Below are 19369 nucleotides of genomic sequence, written 5' to 3'. Positions count from 1 at the left end.
GCTCTCGCCAGCAGAGCAAGCGAGGCTCCCAGCGCCGGCCCGGCCTCTGTCACCGCCAGCTGCCAAGCCAACTGCCAGTGTTGCCCGCAAGCCTGCTGTGGCCTCCGTTCCTGGTCCTGCTGCCACCCCTCACCTTCAAGTGAGGCCGTGTCCCTCACTTGCTCTGGGGCATGGCCTGGCCCCTGCCCATCTCTCTGGCTCCTCCTCCCCCACACTTGGCCTTGACGGGTCACTGTGAACTTCTCAGAGTCCCCAGGAGCACCGGCTCTGCCCCACCTCGGGGGCTCCGCATTGGCGGTTCCCACTTCCTGCAGCACCTCGTCCCCTCCCCTGCTCCCACTTTGGCTTGTCTGGATTCTTCTTGTTCTCAGAGATCCAGCCGAGAGAGCCCCTCCATGGAGGGGGCGTCCCTCTACCCCTTCCCCTCCCTGGCTGGGTCGGGGGTCCCCCCTCCAGGCTGCCTGCATCCATCTCATCCACAGGCCATTACCTTTGAAGGAGGCCAGGGGTGGTCTGCTTTTCTCTGCTTTCTCCATGCCCCCAGTCAGGGCTTAGCCTGAGTCAATTCCCCGTAGATGATGAATGAATGAAGGAATGAAGGAATGAAATCTACACAGCATCCCTTAACCTGATCATGTTGGTCATTTGAGTGACAATGGAGGAAAGAAGGTCCTTGTATGGGTCCTGACAAAGCTGGCCTGGTTGGGGGGACAGAACAGCATTGTCTCATCTGACTGCCCAGCTGGCGGGTGGCCCCGTTAGTGTCCCTATTTCCAGTCAGAATGGAGGGGCTTCCTGGAACGTTCAATTTGCAAAAACTCCAGAAAAATTGTAGACTAGAAAATCACCCACCCTAAGAACTGTGCATGAGAAGCACAGAGTGGATCCTAAGGCACTTTTCAAACCGGAAAGAACCGTCCAGCAGGTAAAACCGTCAGGGCAGCTGAAAAGACTGAGAATGGAGCTCCGGCGCATCCTCCAGGGCCACTGTCACAAGGGACATCAGCAGAATCTGTGACAGTGTCCGTTGCAATGTCCCCTGGTCTATGAATCCCAGGTGGCCTTTTATCTCACAAAGTCCATAAAGAAATATGCCCAAGAATGTTCCCTGCAGCGTCGTTCACCGGGACATGAAACCAGAAACAACCCAGGCCACCTCCACACAGAGACTACGGTGCGACAAATGCTGCAGGCACACAACGAGATGGCCGTGAGCTCCCTGTGACCGAAGGTTCTCCAAGCGGTCTGTAAAGGAAACTACACAGCAACAGACAGCATGGGGAGTGCATTCGTGACGTGCTGGGTTCGAATCCAGGTTCTGCCACTTACTACCTGTGTGAGCTTGGGCAAACTACCCTCTCCAGGCCTCCATTTCCCCACCTGTAAAATGGGGTGATTATGGTGAGGCTGAGGTGAGTCAGCACGAGTGCAACCTTGAGGGCCGTGTCTGGCGCACAGTGTGCGCAGATCTTGCCGTGGTTTTACTATTCGCACACGCTGACGGATACACGGAACGTTTCTGAAAGAGACACAAGAAAATGTGGGAGCCGTTAGTTACCTCCCGGGAAGGAGGCTGCAAGTAAGGGATGCACATAATTAACACTCTTTGGGTTTGATTTCGCTGTGGTTTTCATTTCTACTGAGAGCAGGTAGGCAGGTATTGCTTTGCTGATTCCTAAGGGAGTCTGGTATGCAAGGCGTGCGCGGCGAGGCCCTTCAGCTGGGGCAGAGGCGACGGCAAGGGATCAGGGCTAAGGTCTGCAGGGACGAGAAGGAAGCAGATGGGGGCAGCGAGTTCCTGTCCTGTACACGCTCTCTCTCCTCTGACAGCAGCTCCGCCCAGGCACGGATGCTCCGACAGGTGGAGGCCCAGGCAGGCACGAGCACGTCCAGGGTGGACCCTGGGCTGGATTCAGACTCCACAGCCCATCTTCCTTTTCACTCATCAACATGACCTGCACGCAGAAAGTCGGAACCGTCAAGTGTCCCCATGCAGATCATTTTAGGTGCACATCTCAGCACAGACAGCAGCCTTGCCGCCCCACCTGGCACTGTAAGCGATGACCAGGCACGTAGAACTGGGCAGGGCTCCTCAGAGACCCCAGGCCCTAGACCCACTCTCGCATTGACACACAAAAAGCTGACCTTGCAAGATGGAATTGGATCCAGCTCAGGGACTGACGGACGGCGGGCTTAAGCAAAGCCCCCACTTGACTTACCAGGGAAGCTTGGGGCCCATGCGGACACGGCCACTGCCTGCTCGAGGCCTGCACAGTGTAGCTAATTGGCCTCAACATTTTCCTCTCTTGAATTTAAATCCTTTTAGCGACAGGTTATGAGACAATGGGCTCTTGGGGGCCGTCATTAGGCCGGGGGAAAGCTCTGGCTCAGCCATTCCCCGGGTGAGCCTCGTTACTGGGCGGTTTAGAGGTGCCGTGTGTCTCTCCTGGGGACACGCACACAATGTGAAGAATGTCTCCGAGCCACAATGACATTTTCATTACGGGCGGCCCGCCGGCCCTCACAAAGGAGCCTTTCCCCCAGCTCAGGGCCCACGATCCGGAAGGTTCTTAGCCTGCTCTATGGCTCTCTTGCTCCGGGTGAAAAGGGGGCACCAGAATCCAAGTCGAACACCCCTGACCTCTGCCCCACATGCAGCACCCATTCCCAGGGCGCGGGCTGCTGTGGGGGTGTGGGCCCGAGGCTGGGCCGGCTGCACTGCGGTGCTCTCGCAGAGCACCCTGCCTTCCCCGGGACCATCCGCCGTGGCCTCTTTTGTCCCTCAGCTGTGATTTCACCTGCCTGTCACCGGGAAGAGCTGCCCTGTCCCCCGCCAGCCAGAGAATTGGCAGCCACTGCTCCCCAGACGCCCCTGGGCAGCCCTTACTTAACCTTTCCCTGACTTGCAGGGCCCACACCCACGCTGTCTCCGGGACTCGGGCCGTGGCCTGGGGTGGGGGTCTTTGGGTCCAGTCAGACCTGGACCAGGAAAGAATTCTGCCCAGGGTCCTAGGCCTCTTCCCACTGCCCCCCCGCTACGAATTGGGGGCTCACAGGAGTTGGGGGGGCACGGGTCTCCTAAAGCAGAGTTCCCAGTAAAGGCAGAAGGGGAAGGGCTTTGCCGCCGGGCGGGCGGGGTGTCCCTCCCGGTGGCTTCTGTCCCCCCACCCGCGGCTGCTGCAGCCTCGTTTGTAAAACCACGATTTTCTCAGCTGCATTTTGATCACCGCGATGAGCTTTCAAATACAGTCTTTCTCTAGACAAAGCCGAACTCGACAGCTTGGCACCGCAGTGGAGAGAGACACGGGGTCCCTGCGGCTCCATCCGAGGCCTTGCCCCACGCCCAGTGGACGGCCCAGCTGTATTGCCCACCTTGACCGCTGGGGCAGGCATGGGACTCTCCCTCAGGCCAGTACCCGGGCGTTTCTGCAGTGTCGACGCACTGACCTCTGTTTGATAGCAGCTCTACAGAGCTGTAACTCACATAGCACACGATTCACCCACGGAGGTGCACGATTCAGGGGGTTAGTGTGCTCAGAGGTGTGCAGCCATCGTCACCACCAGCTATAGAACATTTTAATCACAGCGCAAAACCCCTATCCCCGTTAGCAGTCGCCCGTTCTCCCGAATCCTCCCGCCACCGGCAACTACTCGTCCACTTTCTGCCCGTGTGGATTTGCCCGTTCTGGAAATGTCATACAAATGGACCAGCGATAGGTGGTCTTTTGTGACTGCCAAGGCTATTGTCGAAACAAGGAAAGGGCACCGGCCCCTCCCTAGTGCCCCGCATCTTGGCACCCGCTCATCACCCTCACGGAGCAGGTTGTGGGTGGCAGGGTCAAGCCTGGACCTGGCGTGGAGACCACAGACATTTTGGCCACTTCTTTTGAGCTCGACTCTGAAAACCGGGGGTCGGGGACCCTAAGGGAGGGGCAGTACACCTCAGACCAGTCTGGCCGAATCCAAGGGAAGTAACAGGATGCGTCCTGCTAGTGAGCCAGGTAAGAGCCCCGGGTGCCGTGCGCCAGAAGTGGGGTGGGGCGTACCTGATCTTGTGTGATCCTCACCCACTTGGGCCCCCCCCCGTCACCCCGCTGGGACCTGGTGGGGCCAGCATTTGGCCCCAATATGTCTCATTCCGAGAGCTGGGCTCCCTCCTCTGCAGGCACGGGCCAGGAGCCGGGGCTGTCCTCCAGATGCAGGGAGCCCCCTCCTCTGTCCCCCGCCCATGTCCCCAGCACCTCCGCTTCCCAGATCCTGGAGTGGGGCAGCGATGTAGCCTCCTCCCAGCTTCTGAATCTGAGAAATGGGCACAAGGACAGCAGCGCCCTCGTGAGGCTGCTTCGGGGACTGCGCTCCTGGGGAGGCGCTCGCAAGCACCTGCTCCTTCTCCCCTCTCCTGCCCTGGTCGCCTGTCACGGCAGCCGCGTTGCTCTGAGGACAACAGGGGACCGTGTGAACTGCTCCCCGTGACTCTCAGGTCCAGCCTTGGCTGCCGTCACTGCCCCGCCCCAGGAAAGTGAGAGTCTCCTCCATCACTTCTGCCTCCCCGGCCCGAGCACAGCTCCTGCTTCTGCTGAGGTCGGGGCTCCACACAGTCCGCCTTTCCCCAAAGTGAAACCCACCAGAGGGCCAAAGCTCACTGGCCCCAGGCCTTGGAATACCACCGACCTCTTCAGATGTCACTCCCTGTGTCTCTCTCTTGCTGTCTCTCTGACTTGCAACTAGACCAGCCTTCGCACACTTCCATCTCTCTTCGATTTTTGCTTTCGGATTTGAAGCCGCCGTTGGATGCAGGGAGTGGCCTGTGCCTCCAACAGGCCATCTCTGTCCAAGGATGTAACCCCACCGTTGCCCTGGGATGAGGAAAGGACAGGAAAGCCACAGAAGCCAGAGGCTGTACTGGCCTCCGAGGACCCAGCTCCCGGGATCTGCCCCCGTGTGTCCAGGAGGAGCGAGACCATCTGGAAGACGCCCCAGGAAGGGACTTGCTTTCTCATCACAAACCTCTTGTGAAAGTGTCCTCAAAATATGGGCCTTAATTCCTTCCCAACAAAAGAGTTTGTTGACAGCCCCTCAGCATCTGTGTCTCTGTCCATCTTCCACTGGAATCACTCTCCATGGTGCCACCCGTCGAGGTGGCCTCGAGAGCATTTGTTCAAACTGCTGGTGGCTCATCTGTGACTCACTGAAATCAGACAGACCAGGGGCCAGCCCCATAGCGTAGTGGTTACGTCAAGAACGCTCTGCTTCAGTGGCCAGGGTTCACGGGTTCAGATCCTGGGCATGGACCTATACCACTCATCAGGCATGCAACCCACATATAAAGTGGAGGAAGATTGGCACAGATGTTAGCTCAGGGAGAATCTTCCTCAGCAAAAAAAATAAAAATGAAATCAGACAGACCAGACCTCAAGGCCACTGACACCCACCTGGGGGAAGCTTATGCCCACCTGGGGACCCCAGTTACAGCAGGGTGCCCCAAGTTTGGCAGCCTCCCCAAGAAGGCACATGGAATGAGCACTAAGGAGACGCTGTCGTCTTCACGATAAGCACCCTGGGCTTCAGTTCCTCCCAAATGTCTCACAAGATTCCCAGGGGAATCCAGTGTCCACCAGCCATGGAAATTGCTGTCTAAGACCATCCGTGAAACCAAAACACAGTCTGATCACTCCTCTATTCACATTTGGTCGTTCATCCATTCATTCGCTCACTCATTCATTCACTCAACAATGTTTTGAGTTCCTGCTTTGTGCAGGCCACGAGCGAGGACACAAGGACGCACAGGACACGTTGCTGTCCTGGCAGAAGGCTGGCAAACGTGCACAAGCAGGGAGAAGGTGGGTGACAGAGGTGAGGGGCGGCAGCACCTTCGGGCCAGGTGGGCACGGGCAGGGGGCACCCACTGCGCCGGGGCAGGGGCAGGAGGCAGTCTCTCCTCCCCTCCTGCTGGCCGGCTTTGACCTCACTTAGCCACTCAGCGAGCGTCGTGGGCCCCACCTGCACTCCACGTCTCTCACATTTCATTCTCCCAAAAACTGTTCCACGGTCGGGCAGTGCCTTCCCTGTCATGCCCACTCTCTGCTTTGCACCGTACTCGAGTTCTGAGCAATAGACAGGGAGAGACCACGTGCTCCACTTCCCAGATGGGGAAACTGAGGCACGGAAAGTATCCAGTTTGCTCAGGAGCACACAGCAGGTAAATGGATGAGCTGGGCTTTGACTCCAGGACCCAGCCCCACAGACTGCACCCCCTCTTAGTAACCATCCACAAGAAAGAGAAAGCCGTGTAGACAATGCTGTTCTTCCGGATGTGATACGCAGCCAACAGGGGGTGGGTACACCCAGAGTCCGACAAAAGGTGAAAATCTATCTCCTGGACACTGATCTGGTGCTAGCCATACACAACGTAGCCTTCTAAACATTTAATAAATATTAACTCATTTAATCCTCATAATAGCCCCAGTGGGTAAGGGCTATGGATAGCCCCATTTCAGAGATGAGAAAACAGAGGCACAGAGAGGTCAATCAACCTGCCTGCAGGTGCTCAGCAGCCAAGGGGCAGAGCCAGGATTCATAGGCAGGGAGCTGGGCTCTGGAGTTTATATCTGAACCACGTGCCACTCTCCGGTCTGTTTATCTCACAGCTCTAAGGATAATTAGGAAGATTACGTGTTGGGTGGGGAAATGCTTGTGATCAAATATTAAGTGGACAAGCAGCAGTCAACATTGTACTTATACTTTGCTCGCAAATAAGAGAAAAAATAAAGATGTATTTTTACATAAAAAACGTGATATCCGTACATTACCTGGGGCCAGCTCCTGGCGGGGGGCAGACACAAATGCCAGAGGCAGAGTGATTAGCGTGGAGGAATGGGGGTGGGGAGTGACCTTTTCTCTCGAGTTCCTCCAATGTCGTCCACCCCATTGTCTTTACAACAAAAATAACTCATTTCCCCATGAATGGGTTTCTTTAAAGTGTCACTTCAAAATTCCTTTGGGATTCTCCAGGCTCACTCAGGTGCCTGGAGTGGCGGTGAGGGGCCCATTATCCTGAACTCAGGACAGAGGGACAGGAAGCCTAACCGTGTGTGGCTTTGATGCTCAGAATGCGTCACCTGAAAGAAAAATGGTGTTTCTCCGGGCATGCCAGGATGTCCAGGAGGAAGCCAGAGACACGTGCAGAAATGCTGTGCTGCCGGGGGGTAAGACCCCAAGCTCGGCGGCTGCAGCCGACGCCGGCTCTGCCAGAAGCCGTTCCACACGGGCATTTCCCCCTGGTTGCAGAGGGTCTGGAGGGTCCCGGGCAGGGGGCAGCTGACCCCGCCCCAAGACGGGGGCCCTGACTCCAAACCTACCAGGCGGATGTGCGCGAAACTCAAATGCATCCTGAGAACACGCTTTGCCAGGTGACGGGCTGGCAGGTGCCGAGGAGGTTCAAGCTCAGTCCCTACAGATTGGAAACCCCAGAGGTTCTGCTGGTCCAGGCTACGAGGAGGCTGCAGCCATCGGTGCCGTTTACATGGGTTTGAAGAGTTTGGGGACACTCTGTCACAGCTGCAGATGTGCAGGGCAGAGTCACACATTGAAAACTGCCACGGAAGAACGTGCATGTGCCCACGTGGGCTTGACAGTTGGCACAGAAGTCAGACTCTGGCTCAGACTGACCCATTCTGTGACTTAACCGCTCTGTGCCTCAGTTTCCTCACCTGTAAAATGGAGACATAATAGGGCTTACCTCATAGGATTTTGTGATGATAAACCTCATGGAACGACCCCACATGTCGGGAGCGTTCGGACAGGACTGCCGCCACTGCTCTTTAATCCTCATGACGATCCCATGAGGTCCTTCTCATCACCCACCCTTTGTGGGTGAGGAATCGCAGTGCAGAGAAGGGAAGCAACCTGCCCACGTCACTGCGGGCGGCTTTAGACCTGTTTGGGCCGTTCCTTGATTCACGCCATCACCCCGCAAGAATGATCCTCGCCGGATCCCCCGGGGCCTGGGACACGGCGGATTCTTCCCCGGAGAGCTCGCAGCAGGGAGAAATCTCGCACTGAACACCTCGCCGCTGAAAAGATCTGCAAAGAACAAGTGGACCCATTTTTATTTTTCGCTTAAATTTATTTCGAAGGAAACTTCACACCCTTATCGAGCATAGAGACCAGCATCACGTGCCCTAATTACATCATAACCGTGAAAATAAGTTCAAGGAAACGGTGTTATTAGGTTCTAACTAAATCCGAGGCGCAGACGCGGCGCCTGCTCTTGCATTGTAAAGGGAGGAGCAGGGGATGATGGGGAGGGGGAAAGCTGGACTTCCATTTAGAAAACTCGAAAGAGAAGAGACGGGAGAGAGCGTCCTCGCTGTGCGACCCACAGCCACATCGGCCGTTGCACACGTGCGCCCCCCGGCTCGGGAAGACCGGTCCTCAGTCCACTCGAGCCCCCCGCCCCACAGCCGGCTTCTTCCTCATGCCAGCGATGTGCCAGGCCCTGGGCCTACGGGCTGGGGTGGGGGAGCGGAGCGTGGTGCAAGCATCGGGGTCACTGCCCTGAGGATCCCCCGGTGGGCATGGCCCTGGTCCCCCTCTGGCTGCCCTTCTACAAGGCAGAGGGCGCCTGGGCTGGGTGGGGCCCCTGCTGTCCCTCCTGCCGCCCTTCTCAGCGGTTTTCTCCTTCACCACCTCCACTCGAGCCAGAGGCCCAGAGAGCGCAAGAGACTTAAGAAGGTCACACAGCAGGCAAGGGGCCCCAGGGATCTCAAACTTCCCCACTCCCCCAGGCTGTGTTCTTTATTTAGCGACGATGGCAGCAATGACCTTAGCCACACAATGATCACATCTACCCGCCTCTACCCCGTTCAGGGGTGGAGACCGGCTCAGAGGGTGGAGTGACTTGCCCAGAGTCTCTCTGCAAGGATGTGGGGTGCAGGAGCTGGACCCGGGCCCAGCTCCCTGGCTGCTGTCATCCCTCAGCCTGCCCTCTCTGGGCTGCGCTGCTGGGCCCCCCACCCACAGCCCTTTCCTGGTGTCCTAACGCAGGAGGCCTGCAGGGCAGGAACAGGACCGCTGAGCCCAGCACACTCCCCCTTCAGAGCATTCTGGACTCCAACCATCCCCGCCCCCCATTTGTCTGGTTTTAAAGGGATACTGTGGTCTTTACAAATCATTCATCTTCAAAGCAGGGAAGAGAAAAGGCTCCAGAGGGGCCGAGCGGGCATTGTGAGCGGCCGGGAGGGCTTTGCTTTAGTACCTGAGATGATGACTAATTGGAGCCCGGCGGCCGCTTTCAAGGAGCCGGTGGCATTGTGAGCACCACGCCTTGGGGAGCCGGTCTCAGGAGGGCGGGAGGGCAGGCGGGGACCATCCCCTCCCCACAGCCCAGCTGAGCGCTGTCCACGCCCCGAGTCAGACATTCCGGCTTTGGTTTGGGAAACCGCAGGGCCCCCGGGAGAGGCCGCTGGGCTCAGGCTCTGGGGGGGATCGCTGCTGTCCTGGGTGCCTGCTGCGATGGGGGATTATAATACAACTCTGTTTTTCATCCTAATTCCGGGGTCTGCTGCGACAAAGTACCGCAAACCAGGGGGCGTAAAACAACAGAAATTCATTCTCTTGCAGTCTGGCAGCTGAAAGTCTGAAATCAAGGTGTCCCCTCCAAAGGCTCCAGGGGAGGGTCCTTCCTGGTCTCTCCCAGCGTTCCCGGGCTGTGGCCGCATCCCTCCGGTCTCTGCCTCTGTCCTCACTTGGCCCTCTATCCCGTGTGTGTCTATGTCTCTATTTTCTCTTCTTATAAGGACCCCAGCCATTGGATAGGTCCCTCCCTACCCCGGTAAGACCTCGTCTTAATTACATCTGCAAAGACCCCATTTCCAAATAAGTTCCCATTCACAGGTTCTGGGAGTTGGGACTTGGAGATAACTTTTCGGGGGGACAAAATTGTACCCCTACACTCTCATATGGTGTTTGCGGCGGCCAGTCCCTTCACAGGCAGGGACTCAGTGAACCTCCCACTCAGTGGCCCTGCGAGGGAGGTGGGCTCTCATTATCATCATTGTTCCCATTTTACAGATGGAGAAACCAAGGCACAGAACCCTGCTCTCGCTCGCTAGCGTAGGCACCTTGACTCTATGAGAAGGGACTGTGATCCCCCTTCCCAGAGGGGACAACGAGGCACAGAGGGTGTCAGTAGCCGGCCCTCGGGCAGCCCATGGCTGTCTGATCCCATGCCCGGGCGCTGCCCACCACACCACACCGCATCCCCAGCCAGTGAGGCTCTTGGCCTTGGCGGAGCGAGCTGGGAATTCACGAAGCTGAACATCACGGACTGGGAACCAAAAAACGCAATCTGGGCCCAGGGCAGGCACACCCTGCTAGGCAGCCTGGGGCAAGACACCTCCCCTCCCTAGGCCTCAGTTTCCCCAAGTGAGAGAGGAGGAAGAGTCCAGTGCACTGTCCCGTACGGACAGCCATGCGTGGTGACTGAGCACTTGAGACATGACCAGTGTGACCGAGGAACAGAAGCTTCATTCTGCTCAATTCTAGTTCATTAAAATTTAAATTTATTTATTTATTTATTTTTTCCCCCAAAGCCCCAGTAGATAGTTGTATGTCATAGCTGCACATCCTTCTAGTTGCTGTATGTGGGATGCGGCCTCAGCATGGCCGGAGAAGCGGTGCGTCGGTGCACGCCCGGGATCCGAACCCGGGCCGCCAGCAGCGGAGCACGCGCACTTAACCACTAAGCCACGGGGCCGGCCCAAGTTCATTAAAATTTAGATTCAACAACAGATGATCAATTTAGTTATTGGAAACATGATCAGTTCAGTTATCAGAGTTATTTTGCAAGTTTGGAACAACTTGGGTGTGTGAATCTCCTCTTTCAACTGTAGACGTTACGGAACCTAAATACAGATGGGGTACCCCCGAAAGAAAATTTCGCATCTGAGTTAAGACGTTCTGTAAAATGCACACACGGGATTTCGGAGGCTTAAAAGACAGGAAAGAATGTCAAATAGCTCGTCAGTGTTTTTCATATTGGCAATGGATTGAAACGACACTATTTTAGATGTCTCAGCTTACATAAAATATACTATTAAAATTAGTTTCACCTGTCTCTCTTTACTTGTTTGAATGTGGTTGCTAGAAAACAACACGATATTTAACTGGACGGGGCTGGTCCCGATCGGCGGGTCTGCATCTCACACGTCGTGGGAGCCGGTGGTTTACCGTGTCTCCCGGGCGGGCTGTGGCAGCGATCCTGGGGAGAGGCTGGCGCTCTCAGGGCCGAGCTGGACGGGCAGTCGTGTGGAGGTGAGTGGACTGGAGTCTGGAAGGAGGGAGGAGGGTCGGGGGTGGAGGCGATGTGGCGGGTCTGGTCCGGGCAGAGCCGAGGTCCCCGCTGCCCCAGCAACACGTGCACATCTGTTTCCGGCATGAGTTAGTGGGGTGGCTGAATGATTCGTCACCCACACCAGGACGGCAGGAGGGGGTGCTGGGTCACCACCGGGCTGTCCTGGGCAGTCCGGATGTCAGGCCCCTGTGACAAGCGCCTCTCTCCCCCCTCCCCAGGAGAGCCTTCCAGGACCGGCTCCCACCCCGTGTTCCCGGAAATCACTCGATTCTTCCTGTCACTTTGGGGACTGTGTCCTCCTGCTGGCTGCTCTAGTTCACGCGGGGATGGCAGGAGGAAAGAGCTGGGAAAAGATGACTCGCTCCCTTCTGGAAAATTCTGGAGTGTGTGTCCCCCGGGATGAAATGTTTGCTTCCTGGCTACTCTCCTCACAGTGGTTGTCAAGCCAGATCCAAGAAGTCAGGACGTGGCGGGTGTGTGTGTTAATGTGATGTGTGTATGAGTGTGCGTGTCTATGTGTGTCTGTGTGTTTGTGTGTCCCAGTCTCTGGGTGTGAGTTAGTGTGTCTGGGCATGTGCCTGTGCGTGCGTCTGTGTGTGCTCTTGGTGTGTGTGTGTCTGTGGGAGTCTGTGGGGCCCCTGTGGGTGTGAGTGTGGTTGTGTAGGGGAACCCGTAGGCCTTGCTCAGGGCTGGCTGAGGCGGGTCTCTGCTCCCCGCTAGCCGCCCCGCACCCCCTTCCCTGCAGAGTCTCTCTCTCCTGGCCCCTCCAGCTGCCCCTGTAGTGGAGCACTGAGCTGGAGGGGGATGGGGCCCTCACAGGCTGCCACCCCCTCTGGGCTGGCAGGACCGTGTCTCCAGTAGGGTCCCAGCTCCCACCCCACCCTGCCGTGACCCCGCCTGTGGCCTCGGCTGGTCACCTAACCTCTGGGACGAAAGGGCTCACCCCGTGGACAGCACAGGGCTTTGTGCTCCGAGTTTTGCTGGTTGGTGTTACATCCACTCCTCTTTCTCCCAATCTTGGGCCATGTGCCTCCCCCTGGTCCTGGGGAAGGCACAGCCAGGGCGGCTTCCTCCAGGCTGGCCCCCAGGCACTCGGGCAGTGTGTGCTGGCGGGGACTCAGGGAGGAGACCGAGGTGAACAGCCCTGCATGGGCTCAAGGCGAAGGCCAGACGGCCAGGTAGACATGGGCATGCGTCTCTGCTCACTGAGCCTCAGTTCACCCGTCTGTACAGTGGGGATAAGAACAGCCCCTCCCCCTCAGGGCTGTGTGTGGGTCGGGTGCCCGCACACCCCCACGACGCTAAACATACAAGCACCCACTCCCCTCCTGCTCCCCATCAGGATGGGCTGCCGTGGGACGAGAGGAGAGTGGGTCTGGGCTGGAGTCTTGCCTCCTGGCCGCCTGACCTTGAATGAGGCAAGCCTGTCACCTCTCTGTGGCTGCTGCACTGTGCCATGTGGGTAAGAACTCTCAGAGGCCCGACGGCCGCACTCAGATTCCAGCTCTGTGCTTGCCAGCTGTGTGGCCTCAGGCAGCTTCCTTAACCTCTCTGTGCCTTGGCCTCTGCCCCCTAAAATAGGGATCACTGTAACACCTCCCTTGTGGGGTCGCCATGAGGATTAAATGGTGCTCTTTGGCTGAAGAGCTTAGAACAGCGCCCGGCCCACAGGAAGGCCCTCCCCAGGTCTGAGGTTATTACTTTATCCTCTCCGTCTGCCTTACAGAGGCCTGGGAGGGCAGAACAGGCCAGAGTGGGTGGAAGGCTGAGTAGCGAATGATGCAGGTGGTCATCTGGGGCAGGAATGAGCATACTGCACGGATCCCACCCGGCGAGGGAGGCTTGAAGGACATCCTGCGACAGGTCTCCCAACACCCACCTGAGTTCACCTGTGGGGCTCTTACATACGGAGTGGAGAACTTGTTGGAGACCCTCCCAGAGAACCTACCTACAAGGTCCTGCACCCTATCGGGATCACACACTGTCTCCATTATTTTTGGCTGTGTAACAAACTACCCCAAACCTCAGTGCCTTACAAACAATGTAACATCAAAAAATCCAATTTATTCTTTCTTACAACTCTGTGGGTTGGCAATCTGGGTGAATCTCCTGCTGGCCTAGCCTGGGCCCTCTCCTGCAGCTGCATTCATCTGACAGTTGGACCGGGGCTGGAGAGCCCGAGATGGCCTCACCCCCACATCGGCTGGTCAGTGCTGGCTCTCAGCTGGGGGCCCTCCATCCTCCTCCCAGAGTCGCCTCCTCCAGTAGCCAGCCCTAGCTTCCTCACAGCCTCCGGTGTTCAGGTGGTCTCAGAGCCACGTTCCGAGATGGCGAAATGGAAGCTGCAAGGCTCCTTAAGCCTTGCCCTCAGCAGTCGCCCATCATCCACTGGCACATTCTGCTGGTGGAAACAAGCCACAGGCCTGTCCAGATTCAGGGGGTGGGGACATAGGCCCCACCTCTTATGAGAGGAGCTTCAGAGTCACATGGCAAAGGGGTGTGGCTACAGAGCCAGGAATCACAGGTGTTTCTGTGTACGCCATCCCTCTCACGTACCCTCTGAGAATCTGAAGAATGCTGCGGACCGGCCTCATCTAAACACCTGTGTCCATACACACAGCATCTTGTGTACAATTTTAGGGTGTTCCCACACCCTTCTTTCTGGCCCGTCTGTGGAACTCCCATCTACACAGGCAGGCTCCCTGTGGGCTAATCCACCTTGGCATCAGGGCTGCAGAATCAAGGGGCTGCCGAGGCCCAAGCTGAGGGCTTGTCGTTAAGCCTCCTCTTCTCCCCCATGGGCGACTGCCCCAGTTTCCACTGCTGTGTAACAAACAAGCTCCACCCTCTGGCACCACCAGTGGTTTTACTGTGCTCCCGGATTCCGTGGGCCAGGAACCCGGATGGGACGTGGTGGAGATGGCTTGTCTCCTCCCTGCGATGTCTGGGGCCTCAGCTGGGGAGGCTGGGAGGCTGGGGGTGCCTGGATGGTGGGCACTGGAGTCACCCACACATCTGGGGCCTCGGTGGGGGTCACTGAGAAGCTGGACTCTGCTGGATCTATTGGAGCAGCGCCAGCGAGGGGCCCACTGTGTGAGCCTCTCCCAACACAGCCGCTGGGCTCCGGGAGGGAGTGTTCCCCTGAGAGCATCGCGAGAGAACCAGCAGGAGCTGCAGCGTCTTTCTTTCTTTTTTTTGAACTTTATTGAGGATAATTGACAAATATAATTGTGTAGTCGAAGCGTACAACGTGGTGATTTGATATACGTATACATCGTGGAAAGGCTTCCAAGTTCAAGACAGTTAACACATCCATCACCTCACAGTTAATTCGTGTGTGTGTGTGATGAGAACACATCAGATCTCCTTTCCATATGCAATACCGAGTTATGAACTCGAGGCACCACGCTGCACGTTAGATCCCCAGAACTTATTCCTCTTATAACTGAAAATGTGTGCCCTTTGACATGACACCTCTCCTGCCCCAGCCCGGCAGTCAAGCAGCATCACTGCCCCTCATTCTACTGGTGGACACAAGCCGCCCAGATTTGACGGGGGGCAACACAGACCCCGTCTCCCAGTGGGAGGCTTGTCAAAGACCTGGCAGTCATTTCTGAAGCCTCCATGATGACCGTGCTCCCAGGGCCAGCAGCAGGGAGCCCCACCCAGTCGCAACTCTCCGGGGGCCAACACCACTGGCTCGGCTCACAGAGTGCCCTGAGGCTCCCTGTCCCGGCCCTTCCAGGGGGCGGGCTCTCCGGTCTCCCAGACCTGGGGCTCCCTCGCTCAACCCAGCGGGTGGAGGCGCTGGGGTGTCCCTCTTGCTAGAGGCGGATCTTCAGTTGGCATTTGGAGAGACTGTATTGTGCCCGGAAGGGCCACACAGCACGGTCCTCCCTCAGTGAGCACAGGCGCGGGCTACCTCCAGGTTCCTTCCTCCTGATCAGGCTCCCTGAGCTCCAGCCCCTCGAGGCTGGCTCACCTGGACCTGGCCTAGAAGCCGGCCAAGCGTCCCTCTGCCTGGAAACTTCTGGCCAGAGCAGCCTGCTGCTGCGTCCCTGTGGGAAGCTCCAGGGACTTAGGGCAGGTGAGGAGCTGGCCGAGTGGGGGCAGGAAGCCGGCAGCCGGCCCCCCTGAGACGGCAGCCCTGCTCGATGTCGTCCTTAAGAGGCTGGGGTCACGGGCCAGTCCTCCCGCCGAAACGGAATAGTCCTCCTGGGAGAGGGGCCTCCTGGCAGTGGGCGAGCCTGAGAAGGCCACGCCGTTAAGAGCCCTCGCGAGGAGCATTACCTTCCCTCCACCCCCGGCCTCCCCTTTGTTGTGATTCCCACTTAGAATATCAAAGCCGTGGGGCCACAATGCCCCCCTGAAAGTTGAGTCACCCAGGTTTTGTGACACCACCAAAACCCTCCTGCCGTCTCGCCCTAAGCCCGGGGCTCGAGGAGCCAGATGAAAAGGAAATCCCCAGCCCTGGGTGGGACGGGGCGGCCCGGCCGGGCCCGGCGCCGCACAAAGGGGCCTTGTTCCCCCGTCAAAAGGGCCTGAACAAATAGGAGAGAGAAGAAAGGGCCGGGGGCGGAGGGGCCAGCTGCGTTCTGGCACACCTTGGACGGCACCGTGCCAGGCCGGCCCACAGCGCCTGCTGGCAGGGGCGGCCCCTCCTCCACAGCGTCCTGGCAGCCCTGGGCTTTTCCAGAGCCCCTGTGGTGGGAGGAAGAGCGGGACGGGGTGGCGACACACGCGGAGCCGAGCGGTAGCACCCTCTGGAGCCTGGTGCAGGTGTGAATGGAACGCCCACGGGCAGCCGGCCACCGGCTTCCCACCAGCAACAGCGACACCAACACCAAAAACGCCACCAACATCACCACCAGCAGCAGCAGCCCGGTCCCTTGTGTGTTAATTGGGGATGATGACAAACGTGCCCACGTTGCAGGTCTGTCGTCAGGACCGAGCGAGCGAATCCAGACGCGGTGCCCAGAGCAGTGCGGGCAGCGGGCAGTCAGGAGGCACCTTCCCCGTGCCGGACTCTGGACACCTGACTCACGGCGTCTCCTCCGGAGAGCGGACTGCGGTCATAATCCGCATCTTACAGACGAGGAGCTGAGACCTGGAGAGGTTCAGGAGACTGTCCTTAGCGGGGATGTGGGGCACCCGGAATCTGAACGCAGGCGATCTCATTCCGGAGCCTGTGCCCAAACCAGGCTGCCGGCTGCCTCCCACGTGGGGAGCCAGAGGTGCCAGGCTGCCAAGGAGGCTGCAGCCACCAGCAGAGCGAAGCCCAGGCTTCTGCCCGGTGCACACCCAGCACTGCGCCTCCAGGGCCAACAGGAGACGTCTGCCCAGGGGCTGGGCTCTTGAAGAAGGGCTCCAGTGTGCTCTCCCATGCAGAAACCATCGCCAGGGGCATCTGCCCTGCAGGGTGGTTAGCTGTTGGCTGCTAATTAAAAACCATAAAAACCCAACACAGGCCAAATAAAGCCCATCTGAGGGCTAGAATTGACCGGGGGACTCCACTCTGTGACACAAGGCATGGCCCAGGACCCACAGGCGGGCTGCCTTCATCCAAATCCCAGCTTTGCCAGGTAGCCCCTCAGGGGCCGCAGGCAAGAAATGAAACGCCCATGCCTCAGTTTCCAAATCTGCAAAACGGGAATAAACAGTGTCTATCGTTTACGTAGCCCCATACCTGGCCCACGGCAAACCTGCGGTAGTGGTGACAAGAACAGAGAATCACCAAGTAGCCACTATGTGCTGGGCACAGGTCTAATCTCGGTTCACAGGTCAACCTTCAGGTGTGAGTGTGAGGGTTAGTTTTATGTGTCAGTCTGGCGAGGCTGTCACACCCAGTGATTCAACCAAACACTAGGCTAGGTGTTGCCGTGGAAGTGTTTTGTGGATGTCACTAACATCTCCCATCAGTTGACTTTAAATAAAGATCTTCCTCGATTGGGTGGGTGGGCCTGCTCCAATCAGTTGAACGCCTTAAGAGCAAGAACTGAGGTTTCCCTGAGGAGGAAGTTCTGCCTCCAGACTGCAGCCTCAGCTCCTGCCTGAGTCTCCAGCTGCCGGCCTGCCCTACAGGTTTCAGACCAGCCAGCCCCACAATCGCGTGAGCCAGGTCCTCGAAGGAACAAATGAGGGAACAATATATCCACTGAGAGGGTCCCGCTCGTGGGTCGTCAGCATGATCATTTTTTGGGTGATGAACACACAGCCACTGAACCGACGGGTTCCCTGGGTCCGGCTGCAGCTCCCAGCCTGTGGACGAAGGCATGCTTTACAGCGTTTCTCAGACTCACCAAGAGGCGGCCCCTGCAAGACCAGGAGGCCCAGGTCCACGGGTCCTCAGCCAGGTGCTCAGATGCTCAGGACGGAGCACACCCTTTGTCCTCTCGGGGTGAGAGAGGGTGATTCCACAGAAGCCTTCAGGTTTGCGGTTTGTCCAACTTTCCACCCAGAATCAAGCCCCCTGTGAAGTCCCGCGTGGCCAGCTCTGCACGAGGCTGACCCCAAAGGCCAGAGTTCCAGTCCTGGCCCTGCCGCGTACCGGCCGAGCAGCCCTGGACAAGCTATCTACCCTCTCTGGGCCTCAGTTCCTCGTCTATACAATGGGGATGATGATAACAGAGCCCACCTCGCGGGGCTGTCATCAGATCAACGAGCTCATTCGTTATCAAGTCCTTAGAATAGTGTTGGCAGAGAGCAGGCGCTGTCTTAGCTAATAACAGCAGCCTTGATGTGGCCTGTGATGACTGGGCCTCATTGATGGTAGGCCCTGCCCAGGGGGGCTGACTCTGAAGCAGGGAGCCCTCTCACCCCAGTGCAAGAAGGAAGGGGCTCCTCTCTCAAGCTTGGAGGGCTAAGGAAGGGAGGGGGTGGGGCTCGTTGGCTGTGAAGCGATTCACATGGAGGATCCATCAGCACTTGGGTGAGCTCAGGGCTTCGAGGTCCTACAGGTCACGGGGTGGGTGGCGGCTGAGGGTGGAACCTCACAGAGAGAACCCAGCACACGGCCTTTGGAGACAAGAGGATCCAGTTGCATTTCAGCTCTGACCCTTTCCCGCCATATGCCCGTGGCAGGCCACTGACCCTCCGTGAGCCCCAGCTTCCTCAATTTGAAAATGGAGGTGGCGGTGGAAAACAGCACCTCCTGAGACCACTCCAGTGAGGATTAAATGAGACGACGCATGCAGTGCTGGGTATACAGTAGGTGCTAAGGATGAGCTGAGGTGGTGATGATGATGACGGTGATAGTGGGGGTGAAAATATGACGCTGGTGGAGAGGACAATGGCAAAGAGAGTGCTAGTGACGTGAAGAAGAGGATGGTGATGGTGATGGGTGATGTGATTACGTTGACGAGGAGCAGGAAAACGATGATGTCAATGAAGACGGTGAAGAAGATGAAGACGGCGAGGAAGATGATGGTGGAGAAGATGATGGTGAAGAAGATGATGGTGGAGAAGATGATGGTGAAGAAGATGATGGTGAAGAAGATGATGGTGAAGACGATGATGATCATGAAGAAGATGATGATGGTGAAGAAGATGATGATGGTGAAGACGATGATGATGATGGTGAAGACGATGATGATGATGGTGAAGACGATGAAGACGGTGAAGAAGATGAAGACGGTGAAGAAGATGATGGTGAAGAAGATGATGGTGAAGAAGATGATGGTGAAAACGATGATGATGATGGTGAAGATGATGATGATGGTGAAGACCATGATGATGATGGTGAAGAAGATGATGATGGTGAAGAAGATGATGGTGAAGACAATGATGATGATGGTGAAGACGATGAAGACGGTGAAGAAGATGATGGTGAAGAAGATGATGGTGAAGACGATGATGATGATGGTGAAGACGATGAAGATGGTGAAGAAGATGAAGACGGTGAAGAAGATGATGGTGAAGAAGATGATGGTGAAGACGATGATTGTGAAGACGATGATGATGGTGAAGAAGAAGATGATGGTGAAGAAGACAATGATGGTGAAGAAGATGATGATGATG

At 57.2% G+C, this 19369-nt stretch overlaps 1 pseudogene; it reads right to left on the bottom strand.

Annotated features, from left to right (window-relative positions):
- Positions 1–15346: 15346 nt before the first annotated feature.
- LOC147912521 (uncharacterized) lies at positions 15347–18873 on the bottom strand (annotated as a pseudogene).
- Between the last annotated feature and the right edge of the window lie 496 nt (positions 18874–19369).

This window comes from Ceratotherium simum, chromosome 34 (assembly GCF_057802395.1).
Source record: "Ceratotherium simum simum isolate JZ-2026a chromosome 34, ASM5780239v1, whole genome shotgun sequence".
NCBI classification, from domain to species: domain Eukaryota; kingdom Metazoa; phylum Chordata; class Mammalia; order Perissodactyla; family Rhinocerotidae; genus Ceratotherium; species Ceratotherium simum.
Note: the sequence above shows the minus strand (reverse complement) of the source record. Positions and strands in the feature narration are given on the sequence as shown.